General features: G+C 32.3%; 1 long non-coding RNA gene across 1 annotated transcript; it reads left to right on the forward strand.

The window, feature by feature from the left end:
- Positions 1-2631: 2631 nt before the first annotated feature.
- LOC107140719 lies at positions 2632-25892 on the forward strand. The gene is made up of 2 exons (XR_001503321.2): positions 2632-5682; positions 25330-25892. It is a non-coding gene; the product is annotated as an uncharacterized LOC107140719 (long non-coding RNA).

Below are 25892 nucleotides of genomic sequence, written 5' to 3' on the forward strand. Positions count from 1 at the left end.
AAAAAAAAAAAAAAAAAAAAGAAAAAATAAGGCGGGGCTCCCTGAGCTTTCTTTGCCTCGGGTACTTACAATCCACTGCTGATTACACATTCAGCTTCTCCGCCTGGAGCGAAGTGAAAGAGGAAGACACAAGTACACATTTGATGAGTACTTTGCCAGTAAGGTGCATTCATACTATGGAGGCATTTTTGATCTAGCTAGATAGATCAGAAAAGGCTTTCCTAAATTAATGATACTTGATCTTTAAAGCTAAATAAATAAGCACTAATACAGCAGTAATGTGAGTGTAAAAACTGTCAGTACAGTGGCAGAAAAAGTATGGCCCCCATAAGGATTGAGAGAAGGCTTTGTGACTGGGCTATAGAAAGTGAAATGGAATGCGAAATGCAGACCAAAGTGGAGCAAGAGCTGTTAATATGAGCCATGCTGTGCTCATATTTTGAAGATCATATTACAAACTCATTACTGAATGCTGAGGGAACTCATTGAAGGTTTGAGGGGATAAAGGGCAGTTTAGTTTGTTGCCATAGTTGGTGTAAGTAGTAAATTAGAATGCTGTTTTGATAGGAGAAAAGATGATAACAATGATACGGTGGAGCAACATAAAAGAATTTCAATGATTCCCAGGAAGTACACTCAATAGGGCCTTGTAATTGGTGGCAGCTATGGAAATACAATAACCCTGCCTAATATTAGGATAACCTACTGCAGGAAGCATGGTTGACCGACGGCCTCCAACTGTTGCAGTCTTTAATCCATTGTGGCATCAATGTCAAGATCATAATTCTTAGGTATCTGCTCAGCCAGTAACTAAGTGCAGCAAAATCTAGCTATCCCGACTGACTTGGGACAGCTAATGGGTAGTCTTTGCTTGAAGACACACCATTGGCCTGATCAAAACTCTTTCAGAAATGTACTACAAGCTGCACATCTTACTATCCAGTTATCCTTTCCCACTATTTTTCATGGGTCTTAAAACCTGCATCATCTGCTGTAGTATCTTCTGGCCTTCTCTATTTCCCTCTATCCTTCACAGGTTTTTTTCTGTAATAAATAAATCTCTTGCATGCTGTATTAATTTTTTAGAGCTGCTATAAGAAAGTCTTACAAATGGGGTTAAACTTCTGTTGTTTGAACTGAGGGCCATGAGTGAAGAATCTCTTCCAGACCTTTCTCCTTGGCTTGTGGATGACTGTCTTCACGCTCATATGTCATTCATTTTGTATTCATGTAATCTCAAAATTTCCTTTTTAATAAGAACACCAGACATAATATATTAAGTTTCACCTTAAGGACCCAAGTTTAATTGAATACCTCTGTAAAGACCCTATCTTTAAGGTGTGATCTAAGGATCACATTCTCCAGTCCTGGGAGTTAGGACCTCAATATGAATATTTGAAAGGCAAAGTTCAGCCCATAAAATGCTTTAATCTCTTATCAGTGTTTGCTTCCTGAAGTACTAGAACTGAGAATTGATGGACTGAGTTATGAGAATGAGGTCTAAAAATGAGAGAGATGTCAAATTAGCAAAAATAACTTTTACTATTTATCTTGTATCCAATTTGACTGGACTTCCTGATGAAAATCATAGACAACTAAAATTGTAGCTCACTAACTTATTTACTTACGTTTCTATGGCAAAAATTATAGTTTCAAATTATTGTTTGGTCAATAATTAGATTCATTATTGGTCACTTTATGATAAAAATAGTCAAGACAGATATTCTATATCAATAGTTGTATATTTATTATTGAGGTTTACCCTGTTTTATCATCATGTTTAACCATATACAAAAGAACATGTATGTGTAATTAACATTCTTCAGTATAGATTGAATGTGTTATTGAGTAAATTAAGGAATATTATTATTTATATTGTTGATATTTAATACATACCCTACATATATTCCATTAAAAGAAAACAAATGGAACAAAAGGTATGAGTCAATTCCGGTGGATACAGCAAGTTGTAACAAGTTACATTGATTTGTACTTTTTTCCTTGCATAAAGTAGTAAAATTAAATGAAGTCTTATTCTGTTTTGTTTATTTTATGTGGCATCCAATTTTTATATGCAGTTTTATCAAGCTTACCTTAGTACTTTTATTTTTATACTATCATTTCTACATGTAAGAACAGGAAATAGTTCTGACCAAGCTGAGTGTAATTGAACATTAAGAAATATTTGTCTATATTAAGACAGCTATTTGGTTACCAATTCAAATATCTAGAAAGAATATGATCAGGATAATTCTTTTGTGCATGCTATGTGCTGGGTGAATGTAATTCAATGTAAGTAACTGTTTCGATTTTAAAATCTTTTGTTCTTTTGGGCTTCCACACATTCTTTCTTGTATTTTGTTACATGAATTTCCTATTTTTATACTTCATTGGGAACCACAAAATATACTTTAATATTAGATAGGTATTTATTATGTCTAATAGAAAAATATGCATATTATTATGTGGTAATATATATAATTATAAACACATATACAGGCAAGTTGAGCTTAGTGAAACATTTATTGGTAAGAAAGAAAATATGGCTATGAAAATTAAAGATTTTAAAGCCCCCTTTACTCTTTTGTTTCAGAATAATATACACTGTATATCAGTAGATAAAATTAGACTTTTCTTGATGATGTATATTATATTTTACTTTTTTGTAGTTTAAGTAGCTCATTGGATTAACACAATAATTTTAAGACTTTATAAGGGTTTTTGACCCTCCTAGAGGAAAAAAAAAATCACAGCATATGATAGTAACTATGTTTTGTTGTATTTAATGTTTTATGGTCCTGTTGCTATCGTGACCATGTAGCTATCTCTCCCTATTTGGACTAAGGGAAAACACTTTTCAAGAAGTAGCATATCAGTTCTAAATTCTACTTAATAATACATTGGTTTTGATAATTTGATTCATTCTTGTATGAATTAGTACATATACTAAAATATTAAATTTATTTAAATTGAACTGAGTCCCCCACTTATTTAAAGCTTAACAATATTCTGCCTGTTTATATGAAATAGGTTTCTGTTTTTAAAAAGTTTCATGTTTGGAAGATATATTTTATACCCATGATTACAAAAAAGAAACCTACAATACAAAATATATAGATAATATACATATTGACAATATAGACTAGAATAAACAATACAGTGCACAAACCCATGCAAATGTTTACACCATATGGTCAAATGTGTACACCATACAGAAATACAGAAAACAGTGTTATTATTAAGATTGATTTGAGCTTTCACTGGAAAATTAGGAATTCATTCTAGGTATGATGAAGACCTTTAGAGTAGCAAAAAAGATTTGCTGAGATTAGTTTTTTTACAAAATCCTTAAACTCTGTGTTTATGCCCTTCTGTGTTTTAAGACTTGCCAAAATATCCTGTGACTAGCAATAGCCTAGTTATTAGCAGATTGACTATTTAATGTATATGACTTGGGAGAATCCAATATATTTCTATAAATTCTTTTACATGACATTAAATTCTTGACTAAAAATGCCAGAGTGTTTGGGAAGCCATTTGTTTTAGAAAAGTGAGCAAAAGACTGGCAAAAAGGAGATATCATAGCTCTTCAGTATCCATAACCAATGTTGCAGTAAGGTTTTAGTCTCTACTGTGTATTCACTTTTTTAAATCAAAGGAAAGCAGAAAACCATCACTCTCTCAACAAATATTTAAGGACCATCTTAATTATTAAATCATATAGCACAAAAAGTTCAATCCTCTTTCCAGAGGCTATGCTTTTATCCCCTTCTGTTGGTTTTCCTGTTAATTAATTTTGTAAATCTCAGTTAGAGGTTGGTAAATAGACTGTCCTGTCCATTGACACGTTTTTTGAAGTCCAAAATATCTAAGGATATTTTTTTTTAATATTTTTAAAGGATTGTAAACGAAACAGAAAAGTTATATAAATATATGACAGAAAATATATATGGCCCATTAAACCAAAATTACTATCAGTCCTTTAACAGAAAAAGTTTAGACTTCTGATCACATGGTACGTATAGGTATGCACACACAGACACACATACATACACACATATACATACATATACTTATACATATTAATATTAATCTAAATTTATTTAATTTTTCACTATATAAGGCTAGCATAAACTTCACACTGCCTTATTTTAGCTACTTAAGTAATTACATCCACTTGGTTTTTCTTCTTTCACCTTTGGTTAACTTTTGGTTGATATATAAATAGGTATATAGGTAGTGTGTGGTAGAAATTAGTTTTTTGTCCAGGACTAGTAATATTTTATACATTTATACATCAGGCATGTTGCACCCAGAAGCTAGTATAGTACCCAATGCTTATGAACTCTCAAGTATTTGTTGAATGTATATATGTATGCATGTATATGTAGGACACTATCTTCTAGGGGCTCACATGTCGTGTTTGAAAATGCTTATCTTTGAAGTTGGTGCCACTCAATTTGTCATGCAAACCCTCAACAAATATTTCAAAAGCATCTTAACTATATGTATATTGTGATTATATAATGGTGAATAAAACAAGTATAGTTGCTCCCCTCATGGAACTTAATGGGAGAGACAGAAAAATCAACACCCACATAAACATATACCCACATGACTGCAAATTGAGCTAAATGATTTGAAGGAAAAGAAAAAAATTATTGTAAAAGAGACAGTAGAACTCTATATTATGAAACCCTTTCATATACACAGCTGACAATAATTTATATTTAGTATCCTAATATTTTCATTACTTTAGGGCACTATTTCTCAAATTCCAGCATGCATCAAAATCACAAGAAGTATTTGTTAAAAACACAGTTTTCTGGCCCCTCTTTTCAAAGTTTGTTGTTCTCTTAAGTCTATGTTGAGCATAAAGATTTTTATTTCTTATAAATTTCTTGGTTAGTATGGTTCTGGGATCCAGAGAGACACACTTTAAGAACCACTGGTTTAGGATAGAACTTTTCAGCACATTGGAATCACTTGTAGAACTTTAATAAAATAATGATGCTTAATTCCTATTCCTGAAAATTCTAATGCGATTATGTCCTGAGCATGCTACTTTTTAATGGAAACTAGGTGATTCTGATGTGTAGCCTGTGATATGTTGCAAGCTACCAGTCTAGAATTTGAGTATATATGTATACATACAGTTTCTTAATGTTGCAAAAAATACCTAATCCTATATAATGATAAAAAGATATGGAGGCAAAGCTGGAATAGAAGGCTTTGGTAAAGTTGTACCTGAACTAAGATTTAGAAAATTATCTATCACCACCACCAGTTGTCAGTGACAAAAAAGAGTATGTCAGTGACAAAAAAGAGTATGTCAGTGATGGAAACAATCATAGGAATACATTTTGTTTAATGAATCATAAGTAATCCTTGGTGTGAATTATATACTTGAAATATAACCATCTATGTATTGAGTGCCTCCTATGTTAGACACATAGGGATTGTTTATTTTAAATTTAGAATATGAACTTAGGATCATCTATCCTATATTAAAATAATTTTTGTTCATTAATTTGCTGTATTTTGTAGGATGAGAAGAAGAAACCGAAAAACCAGGAGATACGGAGTTTTGGACACTAACATAGAAAACATGGAATTAACACCTCTAGAACAAGATGATGAGGATGATGATAACACATTGTTTGATGCCAATCATCCTAGAAGGTAAGTATTCAGTAGTTTAATTCCATATATCAGGAAGCAAGTCCTTGCCAAGAAAATTTAAGATGTAGATGTTCACTTAACAGTTTTTATTCTAATTGATATTATTGAGTTCTCTTTAATGAAGTTCTGTGTACTACCCAGCCAATAGCTCACATTCACATTGCTATTCTGAAATAGCCATAAAGAGTACAATACATCTGCCTCCAGTATCTTTATTGTAGGTTTCCTTGCAATGCTTTAGTTTTAACTTCTTTATTCTTACAATATGTATTGTGTGTGTTTGTGTAAGGGGGAATTTAGTAATCTTTTTCTTTTTATATTCTGAAGGCATTTTGTTTTCCATTTGAATTATTTTATTTACAAATAGTACTTCAAAACAGAATTGTAGAGTTAATGGTGTTCTGATAGTTTAACTGTGTAAATAAAATATATGTATTTAGATTTATTCTCACTCCATTTTAAGACGTTTCCTAAGATATTTGGATAAATGAAATTACAAGGGTATTGAATTAGTGCAGATAGAATGAGAAAAAGATGCAGTGAAGATCCTACACATTAAGTAAAGATATGTTAGGATAAAAAGGGATTTCTTAGGTCAAGGAAAATTATTATCAAGAATCAGGTACAAATTTAAAGAGTACAGAAATCTTGGAATTAAAAAGAAAAGAATGAACAAAACTCAGGCTATTAAATTTCATGTATTTACTATATATAATGTATAGAATCTAAATTTTATATTTTTGTATTTTAATCAATAAAGGGTATATGTGTATTAAATCCCATATTTTAGTGTATTGTGTATATATGTATTGAGTCATATATACAAATGAAATTTTATGTATATATTATTATAAATTAATATATAAAAGAAGGAATTACCAATACTACTAAAAAGTCCCATGTATTTTTAAAATTTTATTTTTATATATTTATTGTGTATATGTGTATGTTTATATACATACATATATAAGTATATAAAAGGATCTGGGGATGTAGCTCAGTTGATAGAGTGCTTGCCAACCCATGCACAAGGCCCTAGGTTAAATCCCCAGCACCACCACAAAAAAAAATAAATAAATAAATAACAACTAAAAGACTCATAAGTAAATAAAAGAACTTCAAGTAATGACAAAAATTTATACATTTTATAAAAATATATTTATATAATTTTAATTATACAATTATATTAATATTAGAACTTAGATAGACAGATGTGAACAAAAGTCTTAACCTCTCATTAAGATCTTAGCCTCTTAAAAAACAAACATGACTAAAATATATACACGTTTATAACATTTGGTTTGGCTCACTAAAAACCCATTAAATTGCCTATAAATGTTGTAGAGTTTTCAACAAGGTTAATATTGTTGATTGTTAACTTTTTTTTTACGTTGTGTATCAGATAAATTTGTGGATTTTCATTTAAGAGTCACTAAATATATTAGGTACTTTATGCATTAGAATTAAAAACTGAATAATATGAAATACAGTCGGGAACAAAGACTTATTAAAGGAATAACTAATCATATCTCTCATCTTGGGCTCACTCTAAGAAAGTGTTTTAATAATTAAGATGGCAGTGGAATCTCACTCTTTTTAATATTATTATTATTATTAAAATTAAAAGTTTTCACAGCTATTATATTGAAATAATTTAGATACATATGAGGCATCTGCTCTACACATAGAAATGGAAGGTAGGAAACAAAATTGTTAACAACTTAAGATTGTCTCCAAGCCAGGCATGGTGGTGCATGCCTATAATACCAGCAGCTCAGGAGTCAGGAGGGTTGCGAGTTCGAAGCCATCCTCAGGAATGGTGAGGCACTAAGCAATTCAGTGAGATCCTGTCTCTCAGTAAAATACAAAATTGGGCTGAAGATGTAGCACAGTGGTTGAGTGCCACTGAGTTCAATCCCCAGGACCAAAAAAGAAAAAAGAAAAAAAGATTGTCTCCAAAGATGGACTTAATTTGAACTCTAGTTCATTTATTTCAGCATGCTAGTTAAAGACAAAGCTTGCAAAGTTCAGTAGTTGTGAAAGGTAATGCCTCACAAATAAAAAAGATCATGTATAATTATATGCCAACAGATTTGATAACCTAGAAGAAAAGTAAATGCGTAGGATTGTACAACAAAAATCTAATCAAGGATAAATTGAAACCCCAACAGGCTAATAAGGAAAGGAGATGAAATCGGTAATCAAAAATTCCCCAAGAAATGTGCATGGTAGTACATATGCCTATAACCTCAGCTGTTCAGGAGTGTGAGGCAGGATAATTATGTGTTTGAGGCTAGCTTAGGTAACATAACAAGGTCCTGTCTAAAGCAGAGAAACAAAAAAAAATCCCAAGACAAATTACTTCACAAAGTTAATCATAACAAATTTTCAAAAAAAATCAATGCCAGTCTTTCTCAAAAGAATTTTTCTTTACTAAGGGAACATACCAAAGATACAACAAATGAAAGTTACAGGTTAATATACCCTTGATGAACAAAGTTGCCAAAATTCTCAATGAAATTCTACCGAACTGAATTCAATAGAATATTTAAGTGAGACCAAATGGGATTTGCCCCTGGAATGCAAGGATATTTCAAGATACGTAAGTCAATCTTTTCCATAAATTTTAGTGAGAAAACTGTCATCTTCATCCAGAAGAATGAAATGAAACCATTCTTTTTTGCCATATACAAAAATCAATCAAAATGGATTAAAGACTTACATATATGGCTTCCAAAAAAGATTTCCAAAAAGACATGAGGAAAACATTTTTGACATTGGTCTGGGTAATGATGTTTTGAACATGATCCCAGAAATCACAGGCAACAAAATAATTAGGGCTGCATCTAACTAAAAAGGTTCCACACAATCAACAAAGTAAAAAGGCAACCTATGTAATAGCAGGAAACATAGTTTGTTTTTTTAATTTTTGTTGAGAGCCACAGCTGAAGGGGCCCCAGCAAACTTCCAGCTGCCAGCAAACTTCCAGCTGCCAGCTGATGATTGACTCACAGTGGCCCCGGCAAACTTCTAGCTGCCAACTGATTGGCTCCTCTGCGATGATGCTCATTGGGCTGTTTCCCCACCCTTTCAGACCAGGGAGCTGCTCATTGGGGGACTTTTTTTGGCTCTGCCCACTCGACCCAGCCAATCAGCCTCAAGAGCAGGAGGAGTGGGGGAGGTTGAGAGGCTTGTGGGAAGCCGGTGGTGGCAGTTGGGCTCTGAAGGGTTTTCCTGAGGAGCTGTGTGGTTTGGTGTGTGTGTTCTAAAAATAAAGTTCGTGTCTTTTGACAAGTGGCTCCTGCATTGTGCCCAGCCAGACTGCAGCAAATTTTTAATTATTTTATTTGTTCTTTTTTATATATACATACAGTAGGTTATATTTTGACATATATACATGGAGTGTAAGTTCTAATTAGGATCCCATTCTTGTGGTCATATGATGTGGAGTTTTCACTGGTCATGTATTCATATGTGAATATAGGAAAAATTATGTCTGATTCATTCTAGTATCTTTCTTATGCCCATTCCCCCTCCATTTCCTTCATTCCCCTTTGTCTAATCCAATGAACTTCTGTTTTTAATATCCCTTTTAATATCCCTTATATAAGATGTTTGTTTCAGATCTCAGAGATTTTTGGACTTTGGAATTTTTGCCTGAAGATTTGGATTTTAGATATTTGGATGTATACAAACTATGTATACTTACATACTACATATTGTATCTCTCTGTATATACAGATAGATCATGTAGTATTTGTATTTTTGTGTCAGGATCTCTCTTTCTCTCTCTCTCTCTCTCTCTCTCTCTCTCTCTCTCTCTTTCTCTCTCTGTATCTCTCTCCATAAACACACACACACATACACACGGAGAGAGGCTTTAATATCTAATATTTATATAGAAGCTATGTAACTCAATAGCAAAATAAAACAGAACAAATAACCTGATTCAAAAGTGGGTAAAAGACAGTAGAGTATTATATATTATTATTAATTATTATTATTATATATTATTAATACAGTTAATGAGAGTACATTGTATACTTGACATTTGCTATGAGGGTAAATCTTTATTGTTCTCACCAGAAAAATAAATGGTAGTTATTTGAGGTGAAAATGTTTTTAGCTTGTTTGTGATTGTTTCACATACTGCATGTATATCAAAACATCTAAGTATACCTATTAATGTTAACAATTTTTATTTGTCAACTATATCTCAGTAGAGATGAAGAAAGAGAAAATGAGACATATCTTTTTGGTGGAGGGCGGGGGTGTGGGGGAGCACTTAACCATTGAACTACCATCCCCAGCTCTTTTTATTTTGAGACAGAGTCTAAGTTGCTTAGGGCCTCTCAGCCTCACTAAGTCATTGAGGCTGGCTTAAAATTTATGATTCTCTTGTGTTAGCCTCCCAACTCATTGGAATTACAAGCATATGCCACTGCACCCAGCTAAGAAAACATATCTTGAAACACTTGTAATGCATGCTATTCATGCTTCTCATCAATTATTCTACAGGTGATGAAAATTCATTCTGAAAATCTTAAGACATAGGAAAAAAAATTTATGTTATAAAGATTTCTCTGTTGGGTTGGAGGAGAACAGGGTAAGGAGTAAGAGGATAAGAAAGAAGACCATTTAGAGGGTGCAAATACATGGAGTGACTTGAATTATTCAAGGGGCTTTGGAATGTATTATCAGTGGGATCTAGGTATTCTGTTTTCATGGCAAAGGAGAAGAAATACTAAGGAAAAAGCAATAATGAAATCTTCGTGAGCTTTTTAGTAGTCTGACCAAATTTATTTCATAAATAAATAATTTTAGTATACAGATCTACGTAAAGTAAGGAGGAGGAAAATAGTTGTTTTAGTCAGTTTTTTTTTTTTTTTTTTGCCACTGTGACTAAAAGATCTGACCAAAACAACTGTAGAGGAGAAAAAGGTTATTTGAGGGCTCACAGTTTCAGAGGTCTTAGTTGGTGTAGCAGGCCGGCTCCATTCCTTGGAGCTTAAGAGGAAGCAGAAGATCATGGTGCAAGTGTGTGGCAGAGGGAAGCAGTTCACATGGTGATCAGAAAACAGAGAAATAGTTCTCTACTCGCCAGATACAAATATAGACCCCAAAACCACACCCTTACTGCCTTACCTCCTCCAGGTACACCCTGCTTTCAGTTACTACTCAGTTAATCCCATCAGGCAATTAATTCGCTATTGGGTTAAGACTCTTATAACCCAATCATTTACCTTCTGAACTCTCTTGCATTGTCTCACGTGTGAACTTTTGGGGGACACCTCATATTCAAACCGTAACAATCATAACTTGTATCTACTCATTCATCTCTCCAGTAAATGAATATTGTAGGAGCTGTTCAGGTGCCAAGCACCAGTGTGGGTGCTTGGGATGTATTTGAGCAAAAAACAGGAAAAAAAAATCTTGACTTTGTGAAGTTTAGCTTCTAGTGGGGAAAAGATAACATTGGGAGGTTGATAATTCATTTTATTTTCCATTTACGTCTTCCTGTTTGATTTTTTTCTTCTTCAAAGGACATATATTCATGCATTACTTTTTTAAAAATATTTTTTATAGAAATAATTTCAAACTTATAGTAAAAACATTACAAAGAAAGTCCTAGATGCTTTTTACCCAAATTCAACCATTCTTAACATTTTATTTTGTTCTCTTTTTTTTTCATACTATGGATATAGAAGAGCTCATACCACTCATTTGTATTTACCTGATGTTATATTTCCTCATAATTAGATTCAGGTTATGCATTTTGATTGAACTGCTAAAGAGAACATGCATGATAACTGAAGACCACAGGGTGTTCACATATCCTTCATTGCAGTGTTAATTGTTATGCACCTTTTGAAGGTTTTATCCAACTTCTTCACTATGTTACTTTTTTCCTCCCTCAAAATTAATTGGGATATATTTTAAAATCATGAAAAATTTCCATTTTCATAAAAATTTTCCTGTATATAGTATTTATCATGATTTTGCACAATCTAACCTTTGACTAGATAGTTGCAAAATGATGATTTTCTAACTTCAGTATTTTCTCCATGGTAACTAGTCAGCATTAATTTTCTACCATAAGCAAATGTTGTTTAATTTTTTTAATCTATCTACGTATCTATCTATCTATCTATCTATCATGGACTAATGACATTCTTGTTTTCAGAGGTTTGTAATTCATTTATGTACTTGTTTATTTGGATTCCAAGTGATCCCAGAAGTCACCACTAGTAGCATTACCAAATGATTTCTGTTCCCTTGTGACTTCATCCTTTATTTATTTATTTTTAACCTTCTTACTATACCAGGATCATTTTGTACCCCCACCCATGAAATCAACTATTTCTCCAAGGAATTCTCATTCCTTTGAGTGGACCTAGTAAGCTCTTTGAGACTGGGGTTTCTATAGACCTTTTCACCAGAGACCGGTCTGTGAATGTATATATACACATGCATCCGTGTGTGTGTGTGTGTGTGTATATATGTTATATACATGCATAATTTAGATAGTATTCTTTCATACCTCCCTTTCCAGTCTATACTTATTGGTTTTGTTTTGGTTTTGCATTATCTTTCCATAATTGTATTCTTCCATCATGAGATCCCTGGTTCTTATGCTCTATATGCTATTTGTTGTGCTTAATATCTCTTGCAAGTCATGGCATATAATTTCACAGTTATATTTTTATTTCTATAATTGTATAACTACTGTATAGTAGGTATATTTCATAGCTTATTCATCCATCTATGATTTGACATTTAGGTAGTTTTAAATTATTTTAAAATTATAAATAATACTACAATTAATAACCTTGTGCATATATATTTTTGTATTGCTGAGCTTTCTAGGAGTGATATGAGATTAGTCCATTTTATGTTATTATAATAAAATACCTGCAGCTAGGTAACTTTTTAAAGAAAAGAGGTTCAATGGTCTGCATCTTGTGATGGTCTTTTTTTAGTAGAGTACTTAGACTGTGAGAGCATCACATAGTAAGAGACAGGGAGTATGCATGTTGTCTCTTTTTTTCTTGTAAAATTAACAACATGGGTTGTCTACTCTAATGACCTTATTTAATTCTAATTACCTCCTAAAGGCCCCAAAATTAAATACCAAAGTCAGATTAAGCTTTTGCCATCTTAATACCTCACAGTTGGGATTAAATTTTAACACAGAAACCCTTGGGGGATACACTCAAATCATGTTCAAATCATACCAGATATTATGGGTCAAAAAGTGTGAAGTCAGTTTTAACTTGTGAGGAATTTGAGGCAATATTTCAATGGATAGAGCAAATTGCATGGACTCATTCTTTATGAAAATCAGTGATTCTATCTATCATGTGTCCCAGGCCCTGTATGAAGCTATGGGGTTATACTGGTGAACAAAAAATGCACAATATGGCCAGTTGTGTAGTTAACAATCTAGTATATATACTAGGCTAGCGATACAGAACAACAGAGTCTTTGAGATAATAGATATCAGCTTTTATCTTCTTCTTCTCCTCCTCCTCCTCCTTCTTCATCCTTCTTTCTTCCTTTCTTCCTTTCTTCTCTCCTCCTCCTCCTCCTCCTCCTCTTCCTCCTTCTTCTTTTGGTACTGGGGATTGAAATCAGAAAATCATAGATGCTTTAACACTGAACCACATCCTCAGCCTTTATTTATTTATTTATTTTAGGCAGATTCTTGCTAAGTTGATTAGGGCCTCATTGAGTTGCTGAGGCTGACTCAAACTTGTGATCCTCCTGCCTCAGTCTTCTGAGTTACTGGGATTATAGGCATGTGACACCATGCCTGGCTAACATTTTCATTTTTCAACCTTGCTCAAATCAGTAAGCATGTACTTTCTAAGCCAGGCTCACATTTCTTTTTAAAAATGAAAAACAATTATGGATATTTCAGGATGCAAAAAAGCAAAGACAAGAAATATAGTTTTTGTATTTTCTTTTTATTCTCTTCCCTTTGTTGTTTGCTTTTTCATTTTGTTTTGTTTTGTTTTCAGTGTTAGTGATCAAACCTAAAGCCTTGCACATTCAGGGAAAGGCTCTATCACTGAGCTACATACCCAGCCTATTCTCTGCTTCAAACAATTATAGAAATTATTTAAGTAAACACACTGATACTAGAATTCTTCTGTAACTTACTTCAAAGTTCAAGCCAATAGGAAACCTTTTTTTTTCTTTCTGTATTTCACTTTATAGAATGTGGCTACATCTTTCTTCCTACTGGGCAGTATTTTCATAGTGGTGTAGGTGGAGGTATGTTTATTTCTGTGACTTTCTTGGTCTTAGAAATTACTTCCTAGAATGAGATCTATATAGTCCTGACCCATTACTTAATTGAAGCTGATATGATGGGCAAGACATCTGATTTTCTAAATGTTGATATTAGAAATAAACATGCAAATCTGACAGTGGATTCAATATTCTGAATGTCTCTTGCGAAAGTTGAACATAGATCTTAATGTGATTAATGAAAAATGACAAGGTTGGTTAATGACATTCCCTTTTCCCCAAAAAATGATGAAAAGTATTATACTTGTATTGAGATAGTACTATCACATATTTGTAGGATCTGAAAAAGAAATTTGACCAAGGGGTTGCCAGAATAGCACTGTGAATGTCTACATCCTAATGTCTAGAACCTGTAAGTACCTTAAGTTAAATGACTAAGGGCAGTTAAGATTGCCAATCAGCTGATTTTAAAATAGGAGAATATCTTGGATTATGTTCATGTTATGAATCAAGTTATTCTGATTGTTGTTGCTTTATAGTGAGCTGTAATATTAGGTACAACTACCTCCTATATTAAGTATAACATTAGTATAACATCAATTTTATAGATATTCTCTGTTAACATAAGTTCCCAACTATTTTTAGATTAAGAGGTTTTACATTAATTAGTGTTAAATTTTTTCAATGCTTTTTTAGCATTGTTAAAATTATGTTTTACCCTTTAATCAGTAAATATAGTGAATTTCATGGAGTGATAATTGAAGGTCAAAACAATGTAACATTCCTAGGATAAATCCTATTTTATCATGATATCCTCTTTATACATTGTTGCTAATGTTTTCTTAATGGTTTTTGCCTCCTATAATTATATATGTAATAGATGTATACATCTATTTACCTTCCTGTATATGTGTAAATGGAAAACATCTATATTTTTATAGTTTGTCTTGTTTTGATATTAAAATGTTGCAGTTCTCATAAAAAGTCAAATTATATAAATATGCATATATATAAGTATACACCATTCTGTATACTTATCATACACCAATTAAAAAAATAAAAATGTGTTAGGAAATCATAGGTGTTCATCTGTTTTTTAAAAAATATTGGTTTAATATTGGTATTATTTCTTCCTTGAATGTTTGATAGAGCTCATGGGTGAAATAAATCATCAAGGAATGGAATTTTTTAGAGTACTTTGGTAATAAATTCAGTTTCTTTAATGGATATAGGACTATTTTGTTTCTTCTTGTGTTATGGGAAAATTTTATTTTTTAAGACAATTTTCCATAAGATATTTAATTTTACAAACATGATTGTGCAACTAATTGAAACATAGCTGCTTTGCTTACACTTATTTAAATACTTAAAAATATATGTCTACATACAGAAAGAGAAAGATACATACAGAAAGGGTCACTATACAATAAGTATCAGAAATGCTATTTTTAATAAAACCTGTATCATCAGTTGTAATTGACATATTAAAAGTATTCATAAACAGTATTTCCTTTTACCATTTATTCTATTGCCTTCTTTTTTCTTTAACTTTTCTCACTTTAGTCTTTCTCCTTCTTCTGCTGACCTTTAATATCAAGCTGTCTAGTAGCCACATTCATCTTTTTAAAGATACAAAGTGAAATAGTAGAAAAGTTGAGAAATGTGACATCCTCTTTGCTGTTGTTGTTACTGTTATAAATAACACTGCCTTCAGATTACTACAAATATCTTGTGATGGATGAAGTAGGTTTTACAGTCATTTTTATAGCAAATCCTTGGGTGCCTATGGTTTCCTGTTGCTGTACTGATTGTATTAGTTACCTATTTTGTCAACCAGAACAAATGAGAATAAGCCATTAAAGAATATCAGGAAACAAAACCATTGCTGTTTGAAATTTATCCTTGTACTGAAAGGATCTCTTTGCTGACTCTGATATTCCTGATGAATTTTTTAAAGTATTGAATATATTATAAAAATAATTTAAAATATTCTCTAGGACTGGGGATGTAGCTCAGAGATTTTACTTTTGCCTAGCATGCATGAGGCCCTTAGTTAAAGCCTCAGTCTACTAAATAAACAGTCAATCTACCCAAACCCACAAATTATTAAATAAATGCATTGTTGAGAACTTTAACTCTTAGTGAAAGTCTGTTAACCTATCTAATTAGACGTTTATTTAAGATACATTTTTTCTTAAGTGCCTTTTCTTAATAAAGCAACATTTGAGCCATTTCAAAGTTCTAGGAAAACATATTACATACATGGTTATGACATTAATCCATAAACCAATTAATAGAGCCATATCCCCTGCCCTATTTTGTATTTTATTTTGAGATGGGATCTCACTGATTTGCAGTATGTTAAGCAAAATAAGTCAGACTGAGAAAGTCAATGGTTATTTGTTTTCTCTCTTGTGTGGAAGCTAGGGGAAAAAAGCAGGAGGGCAGGGCTCACATGAAAATAGGAAGGAGTCCAGTAGAGTAGAGGAAGGTGACTCGGGAGGAAAGGAGAGGAGAAAACTGAGGAAAGGGGAGCCAGCAGATAATGAAATTGACAAAGTTGTGTTATGTGCATGTATAAATATATGACAAGGAAGCCCACTATTAAGTAAAATTATAATGCATCAATTATAAAAAAGAATTTTATATATATATATATATATATATATATATATATATATATNGTCCATCCCATTCCACCATCATTGCTAACTCCCTGCCCTCTCCCTTCCCCTCCAACCCTTCTGCCCTATCTAGAGTTCCTCTGTTCCTCCCATGTTCCCGCTCCCTACCCCACTATGAGTCAGACTCCTTATATCAGAGAAAACATTCGGCATTTGGTTTTTTGGGATTGGCTAACTTCACTTAGCATTATCTTCTCTAACTCCATCCATTTACCTGCAAATGCCGTGATTTTATTCTTTTCTATTGCTGAGTAATATTCCATTGTGTATATATGCGACATTTTTTTAATCCATTCACCTGTTGAAGGGATCTAGGATGGTTCCAGTTTAGCTATTGTGAATTGTTCTGCTATAAACATTGATATGGCTGTGTCCCTCTAGTATGCTGTTTTTAAGTCCTGTGGGTATAGACTTGGAGAGGAAGAGCTGAGTCAAATGATATTTCCATTCCCAGTTTTCCAAGGAATCCCCATACTGGTTTCCATATCGGCTGCACCAATTTGCAGTCCCACCAGCAATGTATGAGTGTGCCTTTTTCCCCATATCCTTGCCAACTCTTATTGTTGTTTGTCTTCATGATAGCTGCCATTCTGACTGGAGTGCAATGATATCTTAGAGTAGTTTTGATTTGCATTTCTTTAATTGCTAGAGATGATGAACATTTTTTCATATATTTGTTGGTTGATTGTATAGCCTCGTCTGAGAAGTGTCTGTTCATGTCCTTGGTCTAATTATTGATCGGGTTATTTGGGTTTTTTTGGTGCTTAGGTTTTGAGTTCTTTATATACCTTAGAGATTAGTGCTCTGTCTGATGTGTGAGGGATAAAAATTTGCTCCTAAGATGTAGGCTCTCTATTCATTTCACAGGTTGTTTTTTTGTTGAGAAGAAATTTTTCATTTGAATCCATCCCACTTATTAATTCTTGGTTTTAATTCTTGTGGTATAGGTGTCTTATTAAGAAAGTAGGGGCCTAATCCCACATGATTAAGATTAGGGCCTACTTTTTCTTTTAATATACGCAGAGTCTCTGATTTAATTCCTAGATTAACCTATCTAATTAGAAGTTAATTTTAGAAATATTACAAAACATTTCTTGTCCTTGATCCACTTTGATTTGAGTTTTATGCATGGTGAGAAATAGGGGTTTAATCTCATTTTGTTGCTAATGGATTTCCAGTTTTCCCAGCACCATTTGTTGAAGAGGCTATGTTTTCTCCAATGCATGTTTTTGGTGCCTTTATCTAATATGAGATAATTGTAATTTTGTGGGTTAGTCTCTGTGTCCTCAATTCTGTACAATTGGTCTACCAGTCTGTTTGGATTCCAGTACCGTGCTGTTTTTGTTACTATTACTCTGTAGTATATTTAAGGTCTGGTGTAGTGATACAACCTGTTTCACTCTTCTTGTAAAGGATTGCTTTAGCTATTTTGGGTCTCTTATTTTTGCAGATAAATTTCATGACTGTCTTTTCTGTTTCTATGAGGAATGCCATTGGGATTTTGATTGGAATTGCATTAAATCTGTTTAGTGCTTTTGGTAGTATGGTCATTTTGGTAATATTAATTCTGTCTATCCAAGAGCAAGGTAGATCTTTCTGCCTTCTAAGGGCTTCTTTGATTTCTTTCTTTAGGATTCTACAGTTTTCATTGTATAGATCTTCCACCTCTTGTTGATTCCTAAGTTGTTTTTGTTGTTGTTGTTGTTGTTGTTTGTTTGTTTTGAGGCTATTGAGAATGGGGTAGTTTTCCTCATTTCCCTCTCAGAGGATTTGTCACTGCTATACACAAATGCCTTTGATTTATGGGTGTTGATTTTATATCCTGCTACTTTGCTGAATTCATTTACTAGTTGTAGTCTGGTGGAACTTTCTGGGTCTTCTAGGTATAGAATCATCAGAAGCCTACCAACCAAGAAAAGACCAGGACCAGATGGATACGGAGTCGAATTCTATGAGACCTTTAAAGAAGAACTAATACCAACACTCTTCAGTTTATTTCAGGAAACAGAAAAAGAGGCAGCACTTCCAAACTCATTTTATGAGGCCAATATCACCCTGATCCCCAAACCAGGCAAAGACACATCAAAGAAAGAAAACTTTAGACCAATATCTCTTATGAACATATATGCAAAAATTTTCAATATAATTCTGTCAAATTGAATACAAAAACATAACAAAACGTTTGTGCACCATGATCAAGTAGAATTCATCCCAGGGATGCAAGGTTGGTTCAACATATGAAACAGGAAACACTCAACCCTTGACTTTCTGAGTCTGGCTTATTTCAATTAGCATTATGTTCTCTAGTTCCACCCATTTACTAGCAAATGCTGTAATTTTCTTTTTTATAGCTGAGTAAAACTCCATTGAGTATATATACCATATTTTCTTCATTCATTCATCTGTTATAGGATCACTTAGGTTGATTCTATAATTTGGCTCTAAACATTGATGTACCTGTATTGTATCTCCTTTGGCCTTCCAAAGTGGTTGTATTAATCTGTAGTCTTACCAATAGTGCTTGAGTTTACTTTTGTTTCCACATCCTCATTAGCAATTATTATTTGCATTTCTTTTTTTTAAAAAAAATATTTATTTGTTAGGTGTAGATGGACACAACACAAGGCCTTTATTTTTATGTGGTGCTGAGGATCGAACCGGGTCCTGCCTGTGCTAGGCGAGTGCTCTACCGCTGAGCCACAATCCCAGCCCCTATTATTTGCATTCTTGATGGCTGCCATTCTAACTGGAATAAGATGAAATTCCAGAGTAGTTTTGATTTCATTTCCCTGATTGCTGATGACATTGAACGTTTTTCATATATTTTTGGCCATTTCTATTTCTTCTTTTGAGAAATGTCTGTTAGATCATTTGTACATTTATTCAGTTATATTTTGTAGTGCTTTTTGAGTTCTTTATATATTCTTGATATTAAACCCTTGTGGGAAGAGTTGCTGGTCAAGATATTCTCTCATTTTGTGAGCTCTTTCTTAATGCTTTTGTTTCTTTTGCTGTGCAGAAGCTTTTTTAATTTGATGCTGTCAAATTTATTGGTTCCTGGTTTTATTTCTTGAGCTTTAAAATCTTATTAAAGGAAGGCAGTACTTTCTCCAATATGTTGGGGTGTTGATCCTATTTTTTTCTTCTAGTAGTTTTAGTGTTTCTGATTTAATTGCTAGGTCTTTGATGATTTTTGTGTAAAGTGAGAGACAGGGATCTAGTTTCATTCTTCCACACTTGAAATTCCAAATCTCGGTTTTTAAATTGTTTTGTAGAGTTCTCAGCTCCTTTGGACAGAAAATCTGATAAGGAGTAAGACAGCATATGCTTTGTAAATATTATCTTTATTTTTCCGAAAGAAAAATGTTGATGAAAAATATCCATAACCAGGCTCTGATAAAAAGATGCAAAGCATGGCTTTATAGCACAAAACAATAAAAGGAAACAATATGTTCATGCTATTATGTTTGATTTCTACTAAATGATAAAATTATTATTTATAATGATGTATATTCGAAGACAGTTTTAAAAATTATGGTAACTGCTTCCAAAAACTAGTACTTCTGTCATTTGAATGCTACTCTAGTAATTTGTGTCAAATGTGTAATTTAAAAAGCTCTAAATTTGCTTTTTGGCTACTTCTATTTTGCTTCATCAAATTTGCTATTGTATATGTTCATTACATGTTTTGCCCAGTGTTACTTGGCCATAAAATACTTTCTGGCTACTAACATAAGCATTTCAGAATCAGAAAACAGTTTTGATACAACTTTTTAATCAAAATCCCTAATTTAAAAGATCATATTCAAACAGTTATCAATCTCAAAGTAGTTCTAATCTCTAAAACACTATTTTAATTTTAAGTATAAGATATTGTCAGAATAGCCAGGTGTGGTTGTGCACATCTGTTCTCAGAAGCCTGAGGCAGGAGGATTGCAAATTCAAAGCCAGCCTCAGCATCTTAGTGAGACTCTAACCAACTTAATAAGAATAATAGAAAGCTCAAAATAATAGAAAGCTCTGGGGATATAGTGGCTCAGTGGTTAAACAACCCTGGCTTAAATCCCTGGTACAAAATAAAAGATCATCTAAGTAAACACAAAAGTTATCTTATTCAAAGTAAATAGAATATAGGAATATATTAAAGTGCCAGTATTTGCTTTAGAAAGAAATTTCTTGCCTAACATGTCCACTGTTACTAGTAGTCTAGCAGATGTTTATCCAAATTAAAAAAAAAAAAAAAAACATACCATGTTCATCATTACTTAATCCAGTAATAATAGAATTTTCATGTAGTTTTTGTGTGTGTATGTTCCTTTTTACATTTCACTTTTCAGTTGATGTTGAGCCATAGGAGAAAGTTTTACTTGATCCATTAACAATTAGCAGTTTTACAGAGAAGCCAGAGGCAACCAAGGAAATAATAGCATAAGACAAAACTTACAATATACCAATAGTATATTTTTTATTTATTCTTAGATGGAGTAGAAATCCATTGTCATAACCAGAGTACCAGAGTAGGTCTTACCCTTCTCTTTTCTACATTATTATTATTATTATTATTATTATTATTTTACTACAGCAGGAATTTTGTAAATGACAGAAAACTGAGCTTTGGATAGCTCAATCTAATCATTACATTTCAATGATTAAATCCTCCATGACTGAAAAGTATTGTGGTAAATAAGGGGCAAAGTCAAGTGAATCTTATGCTTCTGTTTTTGAAAAACAGAATGACCTTAGACCAATCTCTTGAGTCTTGATTCCTCTTCTTTATCTAGACACCCGTCAAATTATGTAATTGGGGTGCATCTCTAAACGATCCCAGTTTCTGGGTTCTGTAATCATTGCCAATTTCACCGTGCAAATAACAGTAAAAGGACAACCCTTAATATTCCCTTCGAAACTATTTGTTTTATCCCTTAAAAAAATACTTTAATACATCCAGGAAATAACTGACCAACATGGTACCAGTATCCAGTCTTTCCACGTAAACCATGGTTTCTTTCTCTTCTGATACAGATTTTTAAGCTATATTTATGGTTTTATAATAAGACAATAGGGAATTTTCCTTTTCTTTTGCTTTTATTTAATTAATTGATTGATTGATCACTAACATTTTCTCCAATATGAAGCAATATTCCTAATGGTTAATAAAAACTTAATGTTTTGAGTGATTGAATGAATGAATATATATTTATGTGTATATGTAATATATATAAATGTTTTGACTATTAAACATATTTGCACACACAGCTGAATTAATGTGCTCCTGTTTTAAACACAGTGGAAGCCATCGAGGCATTAAATATTATCTGCATTTAGATTTAGATTTTTCTGTACTAGTTGACATGTCACTACTGTAAGATATTGTTTAGCAAGAATGGAACATTCTTAATTTTTCTACATTTTATATACTATTGTTGAAGAAGTTCAACTTCTCAATTTCAGCTATGTTTTTCCAGCTTAAACTTTTTATCAATTCAATATTTAAATATCATTAATGAAAGCGTCTACCTGTCTTTTCTCCTCTCCCTTCCCTCCCAAATGATCTAATTTCTGTGGGGACTTACATCAGTATTTATATAATCTAAGGCACTATTTGTTTAATTTGATCACTAAAGAGGGAAAGAAATAGCCACCAATTTAATTGTAAAACAATGTAATGATAGTTTCAAATTATGCAAGAATTATGCATATCAGCCTTCCAAAACTGTTACATTTTTCATCCCTTATAATGAAATTGGCAACTTCTGCTTGCAGTTGCATTTCTTTGTAAATAATGACTTATCAGAACAGAAATTAGATGTCATTTATCTGGAGTATTGTCCCATCTTAAAAATCTTCATTTTGGGGAAGAATATGTAGAATTGACACTAATGTATGGAATTGAAGCAAAGGTTCTAGTGATAAATCTTTGATTTTCTAATATCAAATTATAGCTTATTATTGTCATCATGTTTTTCTTCATATGTAATTACTTGACTTCATTGATGATTCATGATATTATTTTAAAGGTATTTTAAACATCATTAAACATATCCCTAATTTATATTAACAATGCATATGCTTCAATTGAAGTGACAGCAATACAAAGAGATTTGACCAATCTTATGAACATATACATAATAATGACTACATAAGGAATACCACTTGTCTGATAGCAATTTTAAGATGCCTTCAATTGGAGGATATGTTTCAAGTTCAGTGATGTTGAAATATTAAAAATATTTGTGTTACATATTATGAAATACAGTACTATTCACAAGAGAGTGTACACATATAGTCCTCTGTCTTTATTGGCCACAGCTGAGGCATAATTTATTCTGCTTGATTTTAGAGCTTCAATCTCTATCTCTGCCATTTTTGCCAAAAAAAATACCCCTCCTGTTAAAAGCTCCTACAGATTATACTGTTCACTCCTGGTTCTGTCTCTAAAGTTTCTTTGAGTCTACCAGTCCCCTTTTACAGCTTTTACAACTTCTATATCACTTCTCCAAGTAGGAACTCTTGGATATTTTCCTCATGCAAAGCTAATGCTCAGTGTTTTTTTTTTTGTTTGTTTGTTTTTTCAAATTGTTGTTATATTACTGAGAAAGAGCAACTGAGTTAAAGATAGCAACGTAGAAGATCACACTGAGAAAGTTACATTTGTTTTGTGGTTATTTTAACAAATATGAAAGATAACCAAGAAAGAGCTTTTGATGGAGAAGTAAGTTCCATGTCAAGAGGAGTTAAAAGCATGTGCCAAGCTGTGGCCCTATATGAGGATGTGTACATGCTGTCAAGCCTCTAGAAATACAGGATATATACTGGGTCATGGAAAATCATTGAGAAAATTAAATCTGGAAGGTTATGTTAACAAAACAATACACTAAGGATTTATATTTTATCCACCAAGAGGACTTATAGATCATCAAATGCTTTTCAATGCAGGAACAATTCCAACATATTTATGTTCTAGAAGATGATTCCAGTGAGCTTGTAAGAGATTGAGTTTGAAAACACTAATGTATAATACTTTGAGCCTATTTCAGTTAAGGTGAGGAGTTTCAAACACGTGTAGAGGTTAGTGTTTGAAGTACATGGAATCAAAAATATTTACAGTAGTGAGACTCAGGATAATTATTCTCTAGATGAGTACTCTCTCAACATAAGTAATCAACAGTGACCTCCCTGCTCCCACTGGAATGGTGATAAAGTGGACAGCATTGTCATAATTTAAGAGAATATAGAGGAATATCAGATTTAAGGTGGTAGGTTTGATTAATGATGCATTAAAAATTACCTCAGGGGAGAATCTTCCTCAGGGCGATATAAATACAGAACATCTTTTAAAATATTAACTTTGGTCCTCAATTTAGTCATGCCAGGAAGGGGTTAGGGAATGGCAGTTCCATATAGCATACAATAGGTGCTGGTCATGATGGCAACATCAGGATGGAACTCTGGGGAAATCCCAATACAAGGGATTTTTTGGGAAATTCCAAAGAATGTGTACTCTTTAGGGGGAGAGCTGGCCATATTGTAAAATATAAAGTTTCAGTACAATATTGGACATGATGTAATTTGATAGATCTTAATAGTTACACTTATCCACATTTGTCCTGAGATAAATTATGGCTGTTGAGATGCATTTCTGAAGTCATACATTAAAACCTTTGTTTGTGTCAGTTACTTCTCTATCTGAAAACTTCCTGTGGTACCACTAGCTTTTTTAACAATCCACAAATTCATTATAAAAATAATCATGTTTCAAGTATTGAACAGATGAGAATTGGGAAAAAATATTGTCTAAGTTTTTTCAAAATTAAAAAATATTGTCTAAGTTTTTTCAAAATTATCTTCAATATATTTTTGAAAGGTTTGATTTTATTCTTAAAATATTTCATAAGCTCAGTAGCTTCTAGTCATGTAGAGCTCTGTTATAGATTAATGACTAAGATTTGAGTAAAACAATGTAAAAAAGGACTTTACTTATGTTCAAGCCATATCTTCAATGACGTTCTAAGCATTACTGGTAATTATAAGAAGATTTATAATAATCCTTTGGCTATTCTTTGGTTTGACAAAATGCTTTAAATTGTGATGCATTTAAAGTTAAATAATAGTAAAGGAACTTACATAATTAGAATTAATGTCCATAAAAATGTGTGACAAAAATTTAACTATATACTACAAATCAGTCATTAAGAGAAAATGGGCAAATTGGCCCCATTATGTTTATTGAAACCCTGTCTTCTGTATAGATGATTTTTATTACATTACTGTAAATACCCAAAGCATTTTTAACATCATATTCTCAGGCCTGCAGCTTTAATTAATCCTCATTTCTGAAGTTTTAAAAACAAGATTAGTTAAATAATTGTATTTACAGAAACTACATAAACAACTATATTGCATACTGAAGTCAATCAAAGTAATTTATTAATATTACATGAGGCCATAACTTCATTGTGACTGTAACTTTTGTCTTAACTCCTAGCACTTATATATAAAATTCCTTTGAAAATTAGAAATATAATTCAAAAGATAATATTTGAAGTCATAAATACAGACAAAATAATCATTGTTTTATGGTGTCCTTTATTGTGATTTTTGTAGATTAAATACTTTATTATATTCTTCCCTCCCTTGAAAATCCTTCTGAATATTTTGAGATGTTTTGAATTTATTACAGAAGGGTCATTTTAATATTTTTTTCTTCCAGATAAGAATGTGCCTTTTGATAAGAAGATTTAATCCTTCTACAGTGAAAAGCAGAGTCTGTTTAAGGAATAAGAAGCCACTATATCAATGGGGTGAGGGGTATTTAAGTTCATACATTATGATAACCTTTATTTCGTTGTTGCTGCAATAAATACTGTATCACTTTGTTATACCATTGTATGTACAGAAGTGCTCTATTAATGGGCTCAGTGTTGTTAGGGATAAACTATATTGTAATAGTTTATCTGTTTGAAAATTACTTTAAAACTCCATGTTTCTGAAGAGTTTTTGTTTATTGCTTACCATATTATTGTAAATTGGGTTTTTTTTATGTACTAATCAGTTAATGTTAATTTTTTTTTTGCGGGTATCATTTTATAGAGCCCTAACCCCCAACAAGCAACTGGTGTGTAAAAATAATTAAAATTTTCCTTTACTGAAATATATTTCCCATTTTTGTGGGGAAATGAAGCCAAATTTATTATGTGTTTGGGTTTTTAAAATATTAATAAATGTCTGAGTTATTGTATGCAAAACAATAAATGTGATGTAAAATTCTTTTAA

The sequence above is a fragment of the Marmota marmota genome, unplaced genomic scaffold (assembly GCF_001458135.2).
Source record: "Marmota marmota marmota unplaced genomic scaffold, marMar, whole genome shotgun sequence".
In the NCBI taxonomy this organism is placed as follows: Eukaryota; Metazoa; Chordata; class Mammalia; order Rodentia; family Sciuridae; genus Marmota; species Marmota marmota.